This window comes from Callospermophilus lateralis, unplaced genomic scaffold (assembly GCF_048772815.1).
Source record: "Callospermophilus lateralis isolate mCalLat2 unplaced genomic scaffold, mCalLat2.hap1 Scaffold_73, whole genome shotgun sequence".
Lineage (NCBI taxonomy): Eukaryota > Metazoa > Chordata > Mammalia > Rodentia > Sciuridae > Callospermophilus > Callospermophilus lateralis.
Window position 1 is genome coordinate 8,956,315 of NW_027515346.1, and position 18,266 is coordinate 8,974,580.

Consider the following 18,266-nt stretch of genomic DNA (forward strand, 5'->3'; position numbering starts at 1 on the left):
TAAAACAACAGTTCTTATTCAATCATTTGTTTATGGTTCCTTGCTCTAGAAAAAATAAAACTTAATAAACACAATGTTATTGGTAAACTTATGTTTTAAGAAATTTTTGTCTCTTTAACACATGATGATTTTTACAATCTTATACATACTTTAGTACAAACTTATAAAGACCTTAGTTAATCAATCAGATATCTAACAAAAGTACTCATGAATGAGTAATCCCATATCATATTTACTTTACTAATTTATCAAAATATTAGACAAATGTATTGAACAGTGTAAACCATTTTTTTTGTTGAAGGAAACGTCCAAGAACCAAGTCATATTAGACATTTTCTAGACATTAATATTTTATTAGATTTTTGAACACGTAGAAAAACTCTTAAGCTTAAATTTAAAGACATTTATTTTTATCTGTTTTTCAAATTTCAATTTAACCATTTAAATGACATGAATTGAAGATCTTTGGATCCACTTTTTAAAATTTGTTTTTATGAGCGCTCCTTTTATATGTTAATTTGTGTATCACATGTATGATATACGGACATATGTATATATAGACATACAACACATAACAAAAGTGTGCACACATAATAATAGTAAAGGCCTTGTAGCTTTGTGCAGGTGAAATCTCCATTGCAATGTTTCAAAAACTCCACAGTTGGTCAAAGATAGATATGATCAGAAAATCATTAACGTAGGTCTGCAGGATCAAAATCATGAGCTCAAAAAAAAAAAAAAAAAAAAAACAAAACAGAATCTAAGCAAAAAAGTAAGAGTCCTAGAAAAAATGACTGGCCAGTAATTTGTAAATACCATATCATTTACATTTTTTCTTCCTTAGGCCCCAGATCAGTCTGCTACTCAGCTTGCAGGCTTCTTTCATTTACATTTCAATCTAAGTCCTGTCTGAGGTCTGGAAGGAGCAGGAAAAAACTGCTATTCTGAGCAGACACCTCAGGCCTAAGTCATTTTAACCATAATTTTCAGGTTAGGATGTTGAAAATTATGATACATGTTTAAGATACAACTCACAAAATTTTATATCTTTACATCTTTTTTTGTCAACAGAAACCATATTATGATTTACTATCCTTGTCCAAATTAATGCACTGATACACACAGTGATATTTTCTCAGGCTACCCAATTCAAAATTGGTGAAAAAAAAGCCTGAATGATTGGGAAGTTACTTGCCAACTTGGAAGTAGAGTTCTTTAGTTTTCCATCCTAAGTATTAAAGTTCTCTGGAATTAATTATCTGAAATCATAAACTAAATAATTACCTAATCCCGACTTTTAACTGCAAGATTGTGCAATGCTTCAAAAACCCATTCAGATACCAGATTGTTACAATAGAACATCATAATTTAGACACACATTCAGCTAAGATCATTCCCAAGAAACAATTTATAATATCAACACATTATTTCACATATCTTAAAGGGCCAGAAACAAAGACACAAGACAGACAGAACGGAGCTCCAGACTATGGCTGACAGACAGAAGCCTTTAAAACAGTGTCTCATTGCTGGCTCCTGCCAACTCCACAGAATTGGCCAAGGAGACCTGATCTGACACAGGACAGGTCATTTTGGGGGAACATAGTATGGCCCACCAGTAAGAGGACATTTCAGATAGTCACAGATGTACTTGGGAGAAGGAGGTGCCTTTGTTGGTGTGGGTGTGGGTTTGTGGTTTCGTCTCATGTTCTGAGAATAGGTAGGAAAGTCGGTTTGTATTGTTTGGAGTGGACTGTTTCTAGTAAGTCGTTTGACAATGCGAGTGTTTCTAAGTCTGTTTATTCCACTGTGTCAGTGGTTGTAGATATTAGAAAAGAGAATGCATCAATGGGTATGTCCTGTCTAGAAGAAAGCTTCCCAGAATTCATCTTGCCCAATTTAAGAATGGACTGCGCTTGACTCGTGAATGGGCAATACCTACTATCTTACTTAGTTTCTGTTTTCTTTCTGCATTCTGGCCACACTCCAGAATAGGCTCATGGATTTTTGTTGTAGATATGTACCACCTCCAAGCTCTGTGACAAGTCCATTTACTGGATAGCTGAAGGGAATCGGAGCATTTCAGAAAACTCAGATATAAGTGTGACCAAGAAAGTCTCAGTGGAGAAACCTTGCCTTGGGCCTTTGCTTACGTATTGTTCTGTTGCCCCGAAAGTCAGGAATGTCTTTGCCTCTGCCCCACACTTTGGGAAGCCTGAAGAAATCAGTTTTCAAACGGAAATAAAAGGGCATCACCTGTGGCTCTTTGCTTAATTGCTTTGGAAAGGGATGTGTCTGAATCAGCCTCTTGGCCCTGTGTAAGGCGATGGCTTAGATCCTCACCACCTGATGGATCTAAAGAAAGATCCCATGTGTGCATCCAGAACCAAAATGCCCAAAAGAGCAGTCATTGTGGATGAAGTCTCTCGCCTTCCACTGTAGGGTTCCTTAACTCCATCAAGTGAGAATAGGGATCCTTTGGGTCAAATGAGTTCTTCAAAGCCCTGCAGAGCCTAGGCCATTGGTGCTTGGTTTTTTCATGACTCAAATTCACTTAAAGAATCTAAAGCCCACAGTCAATAGACCTCAAGTTGGAGAAGCAGAGAAGTATTAACAACAGGCCTATTTGATCACTCCTGGCTCACAGGAAGGATGTCCAGGCCACCCTAATTTTAGGCAAATGAGGGGCAAGTGAGGTCAATTTGGACACTGTCTTGGGCTGCACCACTCATGGAAACCTCCAGCCAGAGGTTATGATGAGTGTCTATATGGAAGAAGATTAGTGCCATGTGGGGTGTTTTGGTTTTAATTGTGGTCATTTGTGTGGCTTTTGGAAGAGATAACTGGGTCCAACTTGGCTTGAACTCTGGTGTGATTCCACTTAGAGACTGTGTTCTGGAACTGACCTCAGAGAAGGTTAAAGGTCCTATGCCATTGTATATCGATATTTCTGTGACATTTGTGCAGAACGTAATTCAATCATAAGTATACCAATCAAGGGCCCAATGAACTTCTGGGCTTCAAATCTTACCTAGATTTCTGTTTTCATACTTATATTGAAAGGTTAATAAAATAGGTACTTGTCACTTGCTGTTTTTCTGTATGATTAAGAAAACACTGTTGAAATCTTGAGAACTGTTTGCTATTCTTGGTCCCAGAATGTGTTGTCCCCAACTGCCAAACTGCAGAATGTACTCCGTCACCCATTTGCACGCAAACCGCCCACTCACCCTGACCCATCAATAAACTTCCCTCCCTGCCCTCTCCAAGGAAAGTATATAAGCACTTCTTAAGCTGTTCTCAGGGCTCTCTGCTCTATTCAAGTGAGCTCTGAGCCCTTGCATGCCAGACCCGCAATTAACCTTTGCTGTTGCATGAGACAGTCTCTTGGTGGTCTCCTCCTCCAACGCTCACCCCATCTTTACATCTGGTGGCCCCAGCGAGATCCAGCAGCCACAGACGAAAGACACCCAATAAGCTCCTCTGGGTTAAATAAGGCCCCTCTTTCTGGTTTCAGTTTTCAGTTTAGGGCTTGGCAAAATTGCTATCGGTGACGAGCGTGAGCTCTCTCTGACGGTGGGTGACAGATGTGTCATAGAGCCACAAGCCATGTCCCTGGGGAATGGACTCGGGAACTCGAGGAACAATAGTCTCCTCGACTCAGTGACATTTTGTCTCGGATTCGGTATTGCAGCCCATCGAGTTTTGCCAGTTACTCAGTCCTGGTTTCAGTATTGGATGTCCATTCCCTGTCTTTATTGTCCTGTCTTGTCTGTGTCGTGTGTCCTTGCTTTCACTGTCTGTGTATCTTTCTTAATGGGACAGAGCACTTCAATGCCTCTGTCCCTGATCCTTGATCATTGGACCAAAGTCTGCTTAAGGGCTCAAAATCTTTCTTTTTCAGTAAAACGCCAGACCTGGCAGATTCTGTGTCTCAGAATGATTCACCTTTGGAGGCGGATGGCCCCCAGGAGGATCTTTCTACTTCGCCACTCCAGCCAGACATTCTGACTCTGGAGGATGACTAAGAAAGTCGGGGCTCAGATCTTTTCCCCTAACTCAGGGTAACTTTTGAAGTATAGGGGACCCCAGTAAACTTTGAAGTGAATACAGAAGCAGTATACTCAGCCCTTAAGGCCCCTTTGGGCCCTCTATCAAATAAAAGGTCTGTAGTTCAAAAGGCTAATGGCAGTAAATATCGGGCCTAGACAACTAAGAGTACATTGGACCTGGGGAAAGGAAACATCCATCACTCCTTCCTTGTAATCCCAGAATGCCTGGACCCATTAATGGGCAGAGATCTGCTCACCATGCTCTGGGCCAAAATAACTTTTAACCCTGAAGTCCCCGAAATGAAATTTCTAAATCCTTCAGTAAAAATTCTTATAGTCACAGCTTTAACTATGTTAGTAGAAGATGAACATCAACCCCTCACACCCCCCAAGCTGATCAAACAGGCAAGCTACCCCAGAAATGGATAACAGATTACCCAGATACCTGGACAAAAACTGCTGGTTTAGGCCTGGCCATGAAAAAACCTCCAATAACAGTGGAGTTAAATACCTCAGACTCACCAATCAATGTCAAACAATATCCTCTAAGCAAAAAAAAGCTAAAAATGGATAAGGCCCCATATTCAGAAATATCTGGCCTTAGGGTCCTAAGGCCCTGTCAATCGGCCATGAACACTTCCCTGCTACCAAAAAAAAAAAAAGCCAGGAACTGGGGATTATCGCCCCGTTAAAGACCTAAGAGAGATCAACAACAGAGTGCAGGACATTCAACACACAGTACCTAATCCGGACAATCTGCTTAGCACTCTGAACCCTGAGAGGAAATGGTATACTGTTCTAGACGTAAAAGATGCTTTCTTTTGCTTGCCTCTGAATAAAGATAGTCAGTTGCTGTTTGCTTTTGAGTGCGTAGACCCAGAAACCAGAACGTCTGGTCAACTAACTTGGACTAGACACCCACAGGGCTTCAAAAACTCGCCCACTATTTTTGATTAAGCCCTCTGCAGAGATCTCAACAACTTCAGAACTATGCACCTCAAAGTCACACTGCTTCAATACGTGGATGACAAGCTACTGCAGCCAACACCAAGAAAAACTGTGAGTCTGGGTCCCAAGCACTATTATCCGACCTTGCTAAACTCAGGTATAGAGCTTCTGCCAAAAAGGCCCAAATTTGCTAGCATGAAGTCATCTTCCTGGGCTATTCTCTTAGGGGCAGTAAACGATGGCTAACTGAGCCCAGAAAACAAACCGTTTTGCAGATACCACCCCCATCTAACAGGAGACAACTCAGATAGTTTCATGGGACTGATGGCTTTTGCAGGTTATGGATACCTGTGTTGGGGTCCATAGTTGCTCCTTCATACCCGCTGTTAAAGGGAGATCCCCATTTCCAATGGACCCCTGAGCACCAGGAAGTTTTTGATAACATCAAAGGACACTGACACTGAACGCCTCAACTTCACTGAGCCCAGCCTTCAATTTCAGAAAGCCCTACACTGCGTTACAAATGTACATCAACTCAGTCACCTTGGTTCAAAGAAACTACAGGCATTCCTGAAGGATCAAGAACAGAGTTTTCCACTAATCGACTCACAGCGAAAGGAAATATCTGAACGGGTAATAAAAGCCTGTTGGGTCTGTCAATTGGTTAATACTTACCTTCCAAGCTTCCTGCAGGAAAGCACCTATGAGGAACCAGACAAGGACAATTCTGGGAAGTGGACTTTCTGAAATTAAGCCAGAAAGGTATGGACTTAAAAATATCCTAGTCTTTGTAGATACATTTTCAGGATGGATTGAAGCCTTCCCCACACACACACACACACAAAAACAAAAACAAAAAACAAACAAACAATGGCGCAAATAGTTTTCAAGAAGATCCTGAAAGATATTTTTCCAAGATACGGTATGCCTAAGGTAATAGGGTCTGATAATGGACCGGTGTTCATGGCCCAGGTAAGTCAGGGGTTAACCAGGACCCTGAGAATTAATTGGAAGTTAGATTGTGCTTATACACCCCAGAGCTCAGGACAGGTAGAAAAATAAATAGAACCATTAAAGAGACCTTAACAAATTTAAGCTTAGAGACCGGCATAAATGATTGAACTATTCTCTTGCCTGATGCACTGTTTCATGCGAGAAATACTCCCTCTGTTTCTTTGTGTAAACTCACTCCGTATGAAATTCTTTATGGTGCTGCTCCTCCAGTAAGGGACCTAACCCCAAATCTAAGGCCTAACGATCCCTTCCACACCCCCTTGCTTGACAGACTTAAAGCTCTTGGAAGAACTCAGCAATACCTGTGGAAACAGCTGGCCACTGCCTACCAACCTGGGGATGAGAGGACTCCACATCAATATCAAGTAAGAGACTTCATCTACATAAGACGACATCAAGTGTCATCCCTGGAACCCCACTGGAAGGAACATACCAGGTGCTACTTCAAACTCCTTCAGTGGTAAAAGAAGACGGAATCACTTCCTGGATCCATGCCTCTCATCTCAAGCCTGTGCTGTGTCCAGATTCTGGTTGGAAACTGGAAAAGACTGGTAACCATTTCAAATTAGGTATTCGCCATGTGGATAAGTCTATAGACTCTCCCCTTGGCCACCAGTAGTCCTAACATTCATCAGCCCGTTCAGCAGCGATGGCTGATCACAAATCCTACTAGACAAGAAGTATGGTTCATCTTGCATACATCTAACTTAGGGACCTGGTGGCCATCTCTCCACCCAGACAGTTTTCAGCTGGCTATAGGTCGTTCCTATTGGGATATCCTTGATGAAGAGGATCCCGCTAATATTCAATTAAATCCCTTCCCTACCATAGATAATGGAAACAAACATTATGGATGCAGGGACACGCGAGCCAGATTCAGGTTGGCTAGCCTAGATTACTATGTTTGCCCGGCCGACTATCAAAGCCACAAACAGCCAGGGCTGTGTGTGGGAAAAGCCGACTTCTTCTGTAAGTCATGGGGATGTGAGCATACAGGGGCTGCCTGGTGGAACCAAACTCCTCATCAAATTCAGTACACAGCATTGGACATTTTACCAATTAGACAACCAAAAACTATGGCCCACAGAGGGGTCTCTAGATCCTCAAATTTTGCGTGACCTTTTTAACTTCATCAAGTGCTCAAAAGGGTGGAAGGAAATTTCCCTATGTGGAGTCCTTTTCCCTCCTTCTCTCACATCCTGTACAATGCTTTTCCAATAGTTCCTCACCCTCAGCCTTTTGCTCTAGACTCTCTGCTGTCATTCCCACCTCAGCAAACTGATTTCTCCCCTCCAATTACTAGAACAGAAACCCAAATCTCTGCCAGATCTCAGACCATTGCCTCCTTGCTGAGGTAGCAGGTACTGAGGCACCCCTCGACCCACTCACTCTTCTCTTCTCTTGACAGTGCCCACACTGGGTCCCACCAGGTAATCTAACAAGCTAACCCAAAGATCAAACCAGCTGAGAAGAGCCCTCAGACCACTATCCAAGATGTAATGAAAATGGCCTTTAAAGTTGCTTTGTGATCACTGAAAACAGGTTACTAAAAATTTAAAGTCTCTCACAGGCTTTGTGGGATACTCACTCCCGTCTTCCCCTCTGCTCTACCAATTCTACTGCTCAAGTTTTTGTTGCTAGAAAAATCCCAAACGCTTTTCCCATTATTTTTTTACATCTCTCCTTCCTCATTCTCAGATCCACGGAGCTGCTCTCAGCCTCGACTACCCCGTCTTCCCGCTCTGTACCAGGCCCAGAGAAAAGTCTTAAATGACCTTCTCCAGAAGTCTTCACCAAGGCTTATTTTAGGTCTTTCAGCAAAAGAGTCCCTCTGAATGAGTTCAATGTAGATAAACTTCCTCTTTTTGTGTTGTCCTGTTCTACCTGGCCACTGGCTGGAAGAATCACCACTCCTAAGCTAGACACACCCTTACTAGTTTTTCACAAAATATGTGAACAAGGCCTCTGGCCTTGAGCTGGGACTTCACAGAGATGGCTACATTTCTAAGATTAAAAATTTACCAACTGGGCTCCGTGGTGACAGCTGGCAGGGAGTAAAAAAGAGACAAAAAGCTGTTTCCTTCCTAGGTGTCCTTGAACAGTTAACTTGCCAAGAACCGAGGAAAGAAAAAAACAGAAACAAAAACTGCTTTTTGTGAACTTCTGCAGACTGTGGACTTCTGAGCCCCTTCCCTTACATGTTGGGTACAAATTCTAAAACTACCGAAACTTGGGGTTCAGGGGATTAATTGATTACAACAGAGGCAATGCCCTGTAAATCCAGATGCAACCAAATAAGACTGTTTTTCTGTCTTCGGTGCTATCTTAGGAGCCTTGCCTTGTCCATCCCTACAACAGTATAATTCTATACACTTTAACATTGTTTATGTTTTCATAAAATGGTCAACAGATGTGATTAATTATATAATGATGCAGATGTTTTCCACAGTGCTCTCTCATGATGCAGGTTCATTTAAAGTTCAAATAGAGGGGCATACAACCCAGTTCCACCTGGAAACTGTATCCCTCACTTTAGCCATCCTATTATTAACAATAGTTGCTTCAGGGGTGGGCACAGGAACAACTGCCCTTGCCCATGGGACAAAACAAATGACACAATTAGAAGCAGCAATAGTCCAAAACATAAGATATTAAAAACATCCATCACAGCTTTACAGGAATCTGTAACCTCTCTCTCTCTGAATTTGTTTTACAGAACAGGCGAGTGTTGGAATTCCTCTTCATGAGAGAAGGGGGCCTTTGTGCTTGAATTGAAGGAAGAATGTTGTTTTTATGACGACAATCCTGGAGTTGTAAAAGAATCTATGAGAAAATTAAGAAAATGCCTTGAAGAGCATCAACGAGAGAAAGTGGCCCAAAAAGGATGGTTTGAGTCTTGGTTCACACAATCCTCCTGGTTAACTACGCTTTTATCCATCCTGGCTGGTCCATTAATAATCCTCATATTATTGCTAACTGTAGAACCCTGTTTGCTCAACTGTGTAGTTTCCTTTCTAACCCAAATCGAACCTGTAATTAAACATAACCATACACTGTTCCCTCAATCTAATTTTACAGAAGAGCGGGAACAGAGTTGGTCTTAAAATACAGGAATATAGAGGATCTTCCACCTGCTGAGAACCTCAAAGGTCCATGCAGAAATGATCCCTGGAGAATATGTAGGCTGCTATGAAGGACCTGAGAGAGCAAAAGTCATCTTCCATGGCAAACAACCAGGTCAGGATGAAGGGATGTGTCTGTATCAGCCTCTCTCTTCTTAATGTAGAGAAGATGGACCAAACCACGCGTGTGTTGAGAGCTGCTCCTGCGTGCCTATGGTTGATATACCATTCTAACTTGTGAAAGTTTCACAGAAAGTAGGGGCAGCCTCCATCTCATCAGAACCTTGGAAGCAACTGTTAGGACAAAGTGGTTGCCAAATCAGTGACCTCATCCAGTTCCTGAAGGATGTAACCTCACCTCACTTCCTTGGTGATGAAACTCTCTGAACTTGGAATCCAGGAAGGCAGGCACCCAAAGCCAGTCCCAGTCCCATTCCCAGTGGTAGAACTTATTTTGATTTACCAAGGACAGACTCAGTCTTTCTTGAGATTTACTGATGTGAGGATGGCCAAATGCCAGGAGAGCTCTGAAGAGGGGCGTTTCCTTAGAGAGCAGGTAGTGGCTCACCGCTGGCTCTTGACAACTTCACAAAGTTGTCCAATGTGACCAGATCTGACACAGGACATGCCATTTCGGGGGAACATAGTATGGCCCACCAGTCAGAGGACACTCGGGATAGTCACAGACCTACTTGGGAAAAGGAGGTGCCTTTGTGAATGTGGGTGTGAGTTTGTGGTTTTGTCTCATGTTCTGATAATAGGTAAGAAAGGTGGTTTGTTTGGTTTAGAGTGGACTGTTTCTAGACAGTTGTTTGACAAGGTGAGTGATTCTATGTCTGTGTATCCCACTGTGTCCGTGATTGTAGACATTAGAAAAGAGAATGCATCTATTGATGTGTCCTGTCGAGTAGAAAGCTTCCAAGCATTCATCCTGCCCAATTTATGAATGGACTGCGGGTTGCCTTATGAATGGGCAACACCTACTACTTTCCTATGTTCCTGTTTTCTTCCTGAATTCTGGCCACTCTCCAGAATAGGCTCATGGTTTCTTGTCCAAAATATGTACCACCTCCAAGCTCTGTGACAACCCCATGTATTAAATAGCTGAAGAGAAAAAGAGCATCTCAGAATATACTGATATTGTTGTGAACAGGAAAGTCTCAGTGGAGAAACCCTGCTTTGGGCCTTTTGCTTAAATATCGTTCTATTGCCCTGAATGTCAGGAAGGTCTTTGCCACAGGCTACCTGCTTGTGAAGCCGGAAGAAAACAGTTTTCAAATGGATATGAATGGGCATAACCTGTGGCTCTTTGCTTAAATGCTTTGGAGAGGGATGTGTCTGAATCACCCTCTTGGCCTGTGTGAGGCTGTGGAATATATTCTAAGCACCTGATGGATCTAAATAAAGGTCCCATGTGTGCATCCAAAACCAAAATGGCAAAAAGTCAGTCATTTTGGATGAAGTCTCTTCCCATCCTCTGTTTGGTTTCTGACCTCCATCAAGTGAGAAGAGGGATCCTTCGGTTCAACTGAGTTCTTCAAGCCCTGCAGAGGCTTGCCCATAGGTGCTTGGGTTTTCTCATGACTCCAATTCACATAAAGAATCAATACCTGACAGTCAGTAGGCCTCAAATTGGAGAAGTGGATCAGTATTAAGGGCAGGCCTATTTGATCACTCCTGGTTCACAGGAAGGGTGTTCAGGCCAGCCCCACTTTAGACAAATGAGTGGCAACGAGCTTAGTTTTGACACTGTCTTTGACTGTGCCTCTCATGGACACCTCCAGCCAGAGGTTATAATGAGTGTCTCTATGGAAGAAGATGAGGGCCATGTGAAAGTGTTTTGGTTTAATTGTGGTCATTTGTTTGACAGTTGGAAGGGATGACTAGGTCCACCTGGGTTTGAAATCTAGTGTGATTTCCCTTAGAGACTGAGTTCTGGAACTAACCTCAGAGAAGTATTGCAATGAATTGTGTTGGGATTATAGAAGGCCACTCATGACAGTCTCCCTTAGAGCCTGGGGTCTAGGCCCAGGGTGACTTTCCACAGAGCACGGTTATCTCAGGCAGGATATCACAAGATTTTTTTCTGAAAGTCTTGGCAGCGATAGTTGAGAGTCAAAACACAAATGGACATCAAATTATAGACCTCAATGGGCCTGGGTTCATGTGACCTTTTTGCCACTCTTTGGGAAGCATTGCTAGTGCGAGTTCTCCAGACCTTTCATTGAAATAAGCTTACTCACCTCTTAATGGTTCCTGAATAATTGGAACCCACAGTTCCTCCAATTTCATCCTTGAAAAATGACTAGATAAATACCATGACATTTTTGAAATTCCCAAGACCAGCTGGCACTGGAGAACCTTTGGATGTCCTGTTGCTTATCAGCAGTGTACCAAACAGTGCCTTGATTGACTAGGTTTCATGAAAATGATGTAGAACAGAGATGCCAGTAAGTTGGAGCCTGCTGAGTAGTGGGCCAAGAGCAGTAGTGTGCAGGTGTGCAATAAAACATCTGTGGTAAAGATATATGGATATTCCATTGGCTTCCAAATGGCTTGTGACTGACATGGTGCAGGCAGCAGACCCTTATATGTAGAGGCATCTTTTTATATGTAGAGGTTTCAGGGCAATGTTCAGAATCAGTTTGCTATGGTCAAGGGGGCAAGCAATGTGGGATAGAAGCCTGGTTGGTACATTCTCCTGCAGACCCTGACCCACCACACGTGACAGAACTCCCTCCAGCACTGTGTCCCAGTTGAACTCATTGTATTTCGTGAAGCAAATACAAAACTCCCAGTGCAGCAGCAAGAAACACCACGAAAAGTGGAGAATGACCAAATGGCTACACAGTCCACATGGGGAGACACTTTGCACACAGTGACAACAGTTTACCTATAAAGAGAAAATTAAACACTGCTGCATTATGTTCATTGGAAAATAAAAAAAACTATGTCCTCCTGGTCACATAGATGCAGACCCAACTTTGATGGTCTCAGTATAAAGGAAGCTAAAGCTCATGACAACAACATATATTTCAAATGCCCAACTTCAGATAGAGTTTCTACAGAAGTATTTAGGCTCTCAGAGCTTATTGTTGGGGGAGATTTTACCCTGTTCCTTACTTTTGGAAACTTTTCTATCACCTCCCAGGTTGTGAACTCCTGAGCATTTTTCATTCCAGATATGTATTCAAAGATTGTCTAACTCTTCTCCTCTAATTTTGTCAAACCATATTTAAAATTGGAACCAGTTATATTATTTATTCACAGTATGGACTATTCATCCATTATCTCTATATTCATAGACACAGTGTACACCTGTTTGTACCCCCAATACTAATTTATATATCTTCAAAATTTTGCTCCCAGAAATGGTGGAAGAAATACTCATGTCACCTGATCTACATATACGTTTTATCACATTAATATTCTGGACACAAAAAGCAAAGGTCACACTTAAGATTGTATCAAAGCCTAAATGAAAAGTGAGCATGGATTACAAAAAACATCCATTTTAAGGTTGCCAAATATTCGCAAATGTCAATCCTATTGGTGATTACATATTTGTTTCTTCCTAAGATTATATATTCAAACTCAACCCTGTTGAAAATGTCTAATCCTATCACTCACTTTATACTTTGCCTGATTTCCTAATGTCTCTATTGATATCTGCTTTCCTACATAATTTCCCCAGTTCAACATTGTGAATGACTCTTCACATGTGCTGACATTTACATTCACTCTCTAACCAAAACCTATTGGTAAAGAACTTTTGGTCCAAATCCTATCCTCACGCTTCTTTCTAAACCTACCGACTATCTTCCTAATCCAAATGACTATCCCTTTTGGACTGGATGTTCTCTTCCACATTCAATCATCCAAGGTACAAAGTCTTATGCCATTGTATATGGATTTATCTGAGACATCTGTGCAGAAATTGATTCAATGCTAAGTATCCCAATCAAGGCCCCAATGCTCTTCTGGGCTTCAAATCTTACCTAGATTTCTGTTTTCATACTTATATTTCACGTCTATATTCTTATAAATATTACAGGTTCCCAATACCATTATTCATCTTGCAGAATGATCCCTAACCCAAATCAAACCTATTATTAACCCTAACCATACACTTTTACCTCAATCTAACTTTACAGAAGAGCAGGGACAGAGTTGCTCTTACAATACAGGAATGTAGGGGATCTTCCACCTGCTGAGAACCTCAAAGGTCCATGCAGAAAAAAATCACTGAAGAAGATGTAGGCAGCAATGAAGGACCTGAGAGAGCAATATTTATCTTTCATGGCAAACAACCTGGTCAGGATGAAGGGATGTGTCTGAATCATCCTCTCACTTCTTAATGTAGAGAAGATGGACGAAACCTGGTCTGTGTGGAGAGGTATACCCGGGTGCCTATGTTTGATATACCTTTTTAACTTGGGAAAGTGTCAAGGAAGTAGGGGCAGTCTCCATCTCATGGGGCACTTGGAAGCAACTGTTAAGACAATGTGGTTGCCAAGGCAGTGACTTCATTCAGTTCCTGAAGGAAGTGACCTACATCACTTCCTTGATGATGGAACTCTCTGAACTTGGGATCCAGGAAGCTAGGTACGCAGAGCCAATCCCAGTCCCAGTCCCAGTGGCCTCCTTGTTTGTTTTTACAAAGTATAGTGTCAGTCTTTCTTGGTACCTACTGATGTGAGGATGGCCAAATACCAAGAGATCTCAGAAGAGGTGCCTTTCCTGAGAAAGCAGGTAGTGGCTCACCCATGGCTCCATACAACTTCACAGAGTTGGCCATGGAGACCCGATTTGAGACAGGACAGGCCATTTTATAGGAACATAGTATGGCCCACCAGTCAGAAGACACTCCTGATAGTCACAGACCTACTTGAGTTAAGGAGATGCCTTTTTGGGTGTGGTTGTGAGTTTTTGGTTTTGTCTTATGTTATGAGAATAGGTAGGAAAGGCGGTTTGTTTGGTTTGGAGTGAACTGTTTCTAGTAAGTCTTTTGACAGAGCGAGTGTTTCTATGTCTGTGTATCCCACTTTGTCCATGGTTGTAGACCACAGCAAAGAAAATGCATCAATGGATGTGTTCTGTCTTGTAGAAAGCTTCCCATCATTCATCCTGCCCAATTTATGAATGGACTGTTACTTGCCTTATGGATGGGCAACACCTGCTATCTTCCTAAGATCCTGTTTTCTTTCTGAATTCTGGCCAATCTCCACAATAGGCTCATGGATTTCTGTCCATGATATGTACCAAATCCAAACACTGTGACATGGCCATGTACTGGATAGATGAAGGGAATGGCGAACATCTCAGAAAACTCAGATATCAGTGTGATCAGGAAAGTCTCAGTGGAGAAACCCTGCTTTGGGCCTTTTTCTTACCTATTGTTCTGTTGCCCTGAATGTCAGGAAGGTCTTTGCCTCATGCCACCCCTTTTTGAAGCCTGAAAAAAATAGTTTTCAAATGGAAATGAATGAGCATCACCTATGGCTCTTTGCTTAATTGCTTTGGAAAGGGATGAGTCTGAATCAGCCTCTTGGCCCTGTGTGAGGCTGTGGTTAAGATTCTCAGAACTTGATGGATATAAACAAAGATCCCATGTGTGCATCTAAAACCAAAATGGCAAAAAGATCAGTAATTGTGCATGAAGACTCTTGCCTTCCGCTCTTTGGTTCCTGATCTCCATCAAGTGAGCTTTGGAATCCTTTGGGTCAAATGAGTTTTTCAAAGCCCTGCAGAGGCTAGACCATGGTGCTTGGGTTTTCTCATGACTCTAATTCACACAAAGAGTCTATACAGGAGAGTCAGTAAGCCTCAAGTTGGAGAAACAGAGCAGTATTAAGGGCAGACCTATTTGATCACTCCTGGTTCAAAGGAAGGGTATCCAGGCCTCCCTGACTTTAGGTAAATGAAGGTCAAGGGAGATTATTTTGGACACTGTCTTGGGGTGACCCCTCATGGAAACCTCGAACCAGAAGTTATGATGAGTGTCTATATGAAAGAAGATGAGGGCCATGTGGGAGTGTTTTCTTTCAAATGTGGTCAATTGTGTTGCAGTTGGAAGAGATGAGTTTGTCCACTTGGGCTTGAACTCTTTTTTGTGTCAAAACACACATGGACCTCACATGGTAGACCTCAATGGGCCTGGCTTCATGTGACCATTTGGCCACTCTTTGGGAAGCTTTGCCTGTGAGAGTTCTCCAGAGCTTTCATTGAAATGAACTTCCCCACCATTTCATGGTTCCTGAATGAATTGAAACCCACAGTGCCTTCAACTTCATCCATGAAAAATGGCTATATAAATACCATGATATTTTTAAAATTTTCATGACCAAGTGGCACTGGAGAACCATTGGATGACCTATTGCTGATCAGGAGTGTACCAGACAGTGCCTTGATTGACTGGGTTTCATGAAAATGGTGTAGAACAGAGATGCCAGTATCTTGGAGCCTAATGAATAGTGGGCCTAGAGCAGTGGTGTGCAGGTGTGTGATAAAACATCTGTGGTGGGGCAATGTGGATCTGCCATTGGCTTCCCAATGGCTTGTGACTGACATGGTGAAGCCAGCAGACAATTCTATGTAAAGGCATCTTGTTATATGGAGAGTTTTCAGGGCAATGTTCAGAATCAGTTTGCTACGGTCAAGGGGACAAGCTATGTGGGATAGAAGCCTGGTTGGTGCATTGTCCTGCAGACCATGAATCACCACATGTGACAGAACTCCCTCCAGCTCTGTGTTCCTGTTGATCTCCTTGTAATTCGTGAAGCAAATACCAAACTCCCAGAGCAGCAACAAGAAACACCAGGAATACTGGAGGATGACCAAATGGCTTCACAGTCCATATGGGAGACACTTAGCCCGCAGTTTACCTACAATGAGAGAATTAAGCACTGCTGCCTCATGTTCATTGGAAAATAAGAAACCATTTTCTCCAGGTCACATAGATGCATACCTAGCTTTGATGGTCTCACTACAAAGAAGCTAAAGGTCCTGACAAGAACATATATTTCAAGTGCCCAAACTCACAGGCAGTTTCTCAAGAACTATATAGGCCAGCAGAGCTCCATGTTTGTGGAGTGTTTACCCTTTCCTTACTTTTGGAAACTCTTCTACCAACTCCAAGGTTGTGAACTCCTGAGCATTTTCCATTCCATATATGTATTCACAGATTTTCTAACTCTTCTCTTTTAATTTGGTCTTTCTTGGGACAAAAGTAATGTCAAGGCAATGTCCTGGATAAGAGTGGGAAGATTTTTGTGTAGCACATATTTACATACACATTGAATTCATTTTCCACTTTTTCAATCTAAATACTGAATTACTGACACTAACCCCTACCCTACTAGACTCTGACTACTAATCCTAATAAGATGGATAAAAATAACCAAAACAGAATAGAAATACAAGCAGTTCAGAAGAGTCATGGTGTAGAGTTGGACTTGCCTTTTGCATTGTATACAGTAGGAGTTATAAATCTACTAAATTTTTTTGTTGAAATTGCTCTCCATGTGTTTTTAAAGTTAACAAAAATGTGAATTCCTGTCTCCCTTTCTCTGTACCTATTCAGCACATCAATTTTTAAATGCTCATATAGAATACTAGCTGGTACCACACGTACATTCTTGTGGGGTGGCTGACTTGGCAGTTACAAATTGTAAGAGATCACTACTCCTAAACGCTGTTGTAACTGAAAATTAAACCTATCTGTGAGCTTCCTAGTTGAACAAAATTATACATAAATCCATATACATTCATATATATATTTATGTATGTGTGGATAGTATATATTTCATGGTGAATTTCGATTGGCATATATATTGCTATTTTAATGTCTGTGTGTGTGTGTGTGTGTGTGTGTGTGTGTGTATATATATACACTCTCCAGATTTTTCACATTATGAAATATATGTCTTATTATACACTCCCCAAATTAATTCATATTCATATGTGTGGATTAATAATGAAATTTTCAAAAGATTATTCTCAGAAATATTCATACACCTGAAACACATATCTGTTTCCTAGTACTGACGACTAAAATCAGTGAATAATGCATACAAATCCAAAAATTTCTACAGTAACGGACCCAGTTTAACAGCAATGCAAGTAGATCCCTATGGGACCTGATGTGTATTTTGACGTTCATTTTTTTCAACACAAGTACATTACTATTTCTTCAGTTTATGCACATCATAGGAAACATATTTCATCCACAAGTTAGCAAATTTATACACATTTGTTTCACTTTCAATCACAACCTGCTTCAGAACACATGTATTCCTCCATGTTTCTTGACTTGTCTTTTCATGATACTATTTTCCAAACACATTATTTTCGATTTCCATGATCACTTTTGAAGCAAAATTCACACAGAATTCATGATAAACCATAACTCTATAATTACCATTAGATATATAACTGGTTGGAATGAATGATTGTATATCAATATAAGATTTCTTATATGTTTTCATATATCAATTCAATCCGTTATTTAAAGTGGAAACAGGTATATTATTTATTCACAGTATGGTCTATTCATGCATTATCTCTATATTCATAGACACAAGGTACACCTCTTTTACCCCCAATCCTAATTTATACGTCTTCAAAAATTTTGCTCCCAGAAATGGTAAAAGAAATACTCATGTTATCTGAGCTATATATACATTTTAACAGAGTAATATTCTGGACACAAAAGGCAAAGTTCATCCTTATGATTGCACAAAAGCCTAAATGGAAAGTGAACAAGGATTACTGAAAACATCCATGTCCAGGTTGCCTAATGCTCTCAAATGTCAATCCTATTGGTGACTACATATTTGTTTCTTCCTAAGATTATATATTCAAACTCAACCCTGTTGAAATGTCTAATCCTATCACTCACTTTATGCTTTGACTGATTCCCTTATTTCTCTATTGATATTTGCTTTCCTACATATTTTTCCCAGTTCATCATTGTGACTGACTATTCACATGTACTGATATTTACATTCACTCTCTGACCGAAACCCTATTGCTAAAGAACATTTGGTCGAAATCCTATACTGACTCTTCTCCGGAAACCTACTGACTGTCTTCCAGATCCTACCAACTATCCCTGTTTGAGTGGATGTTC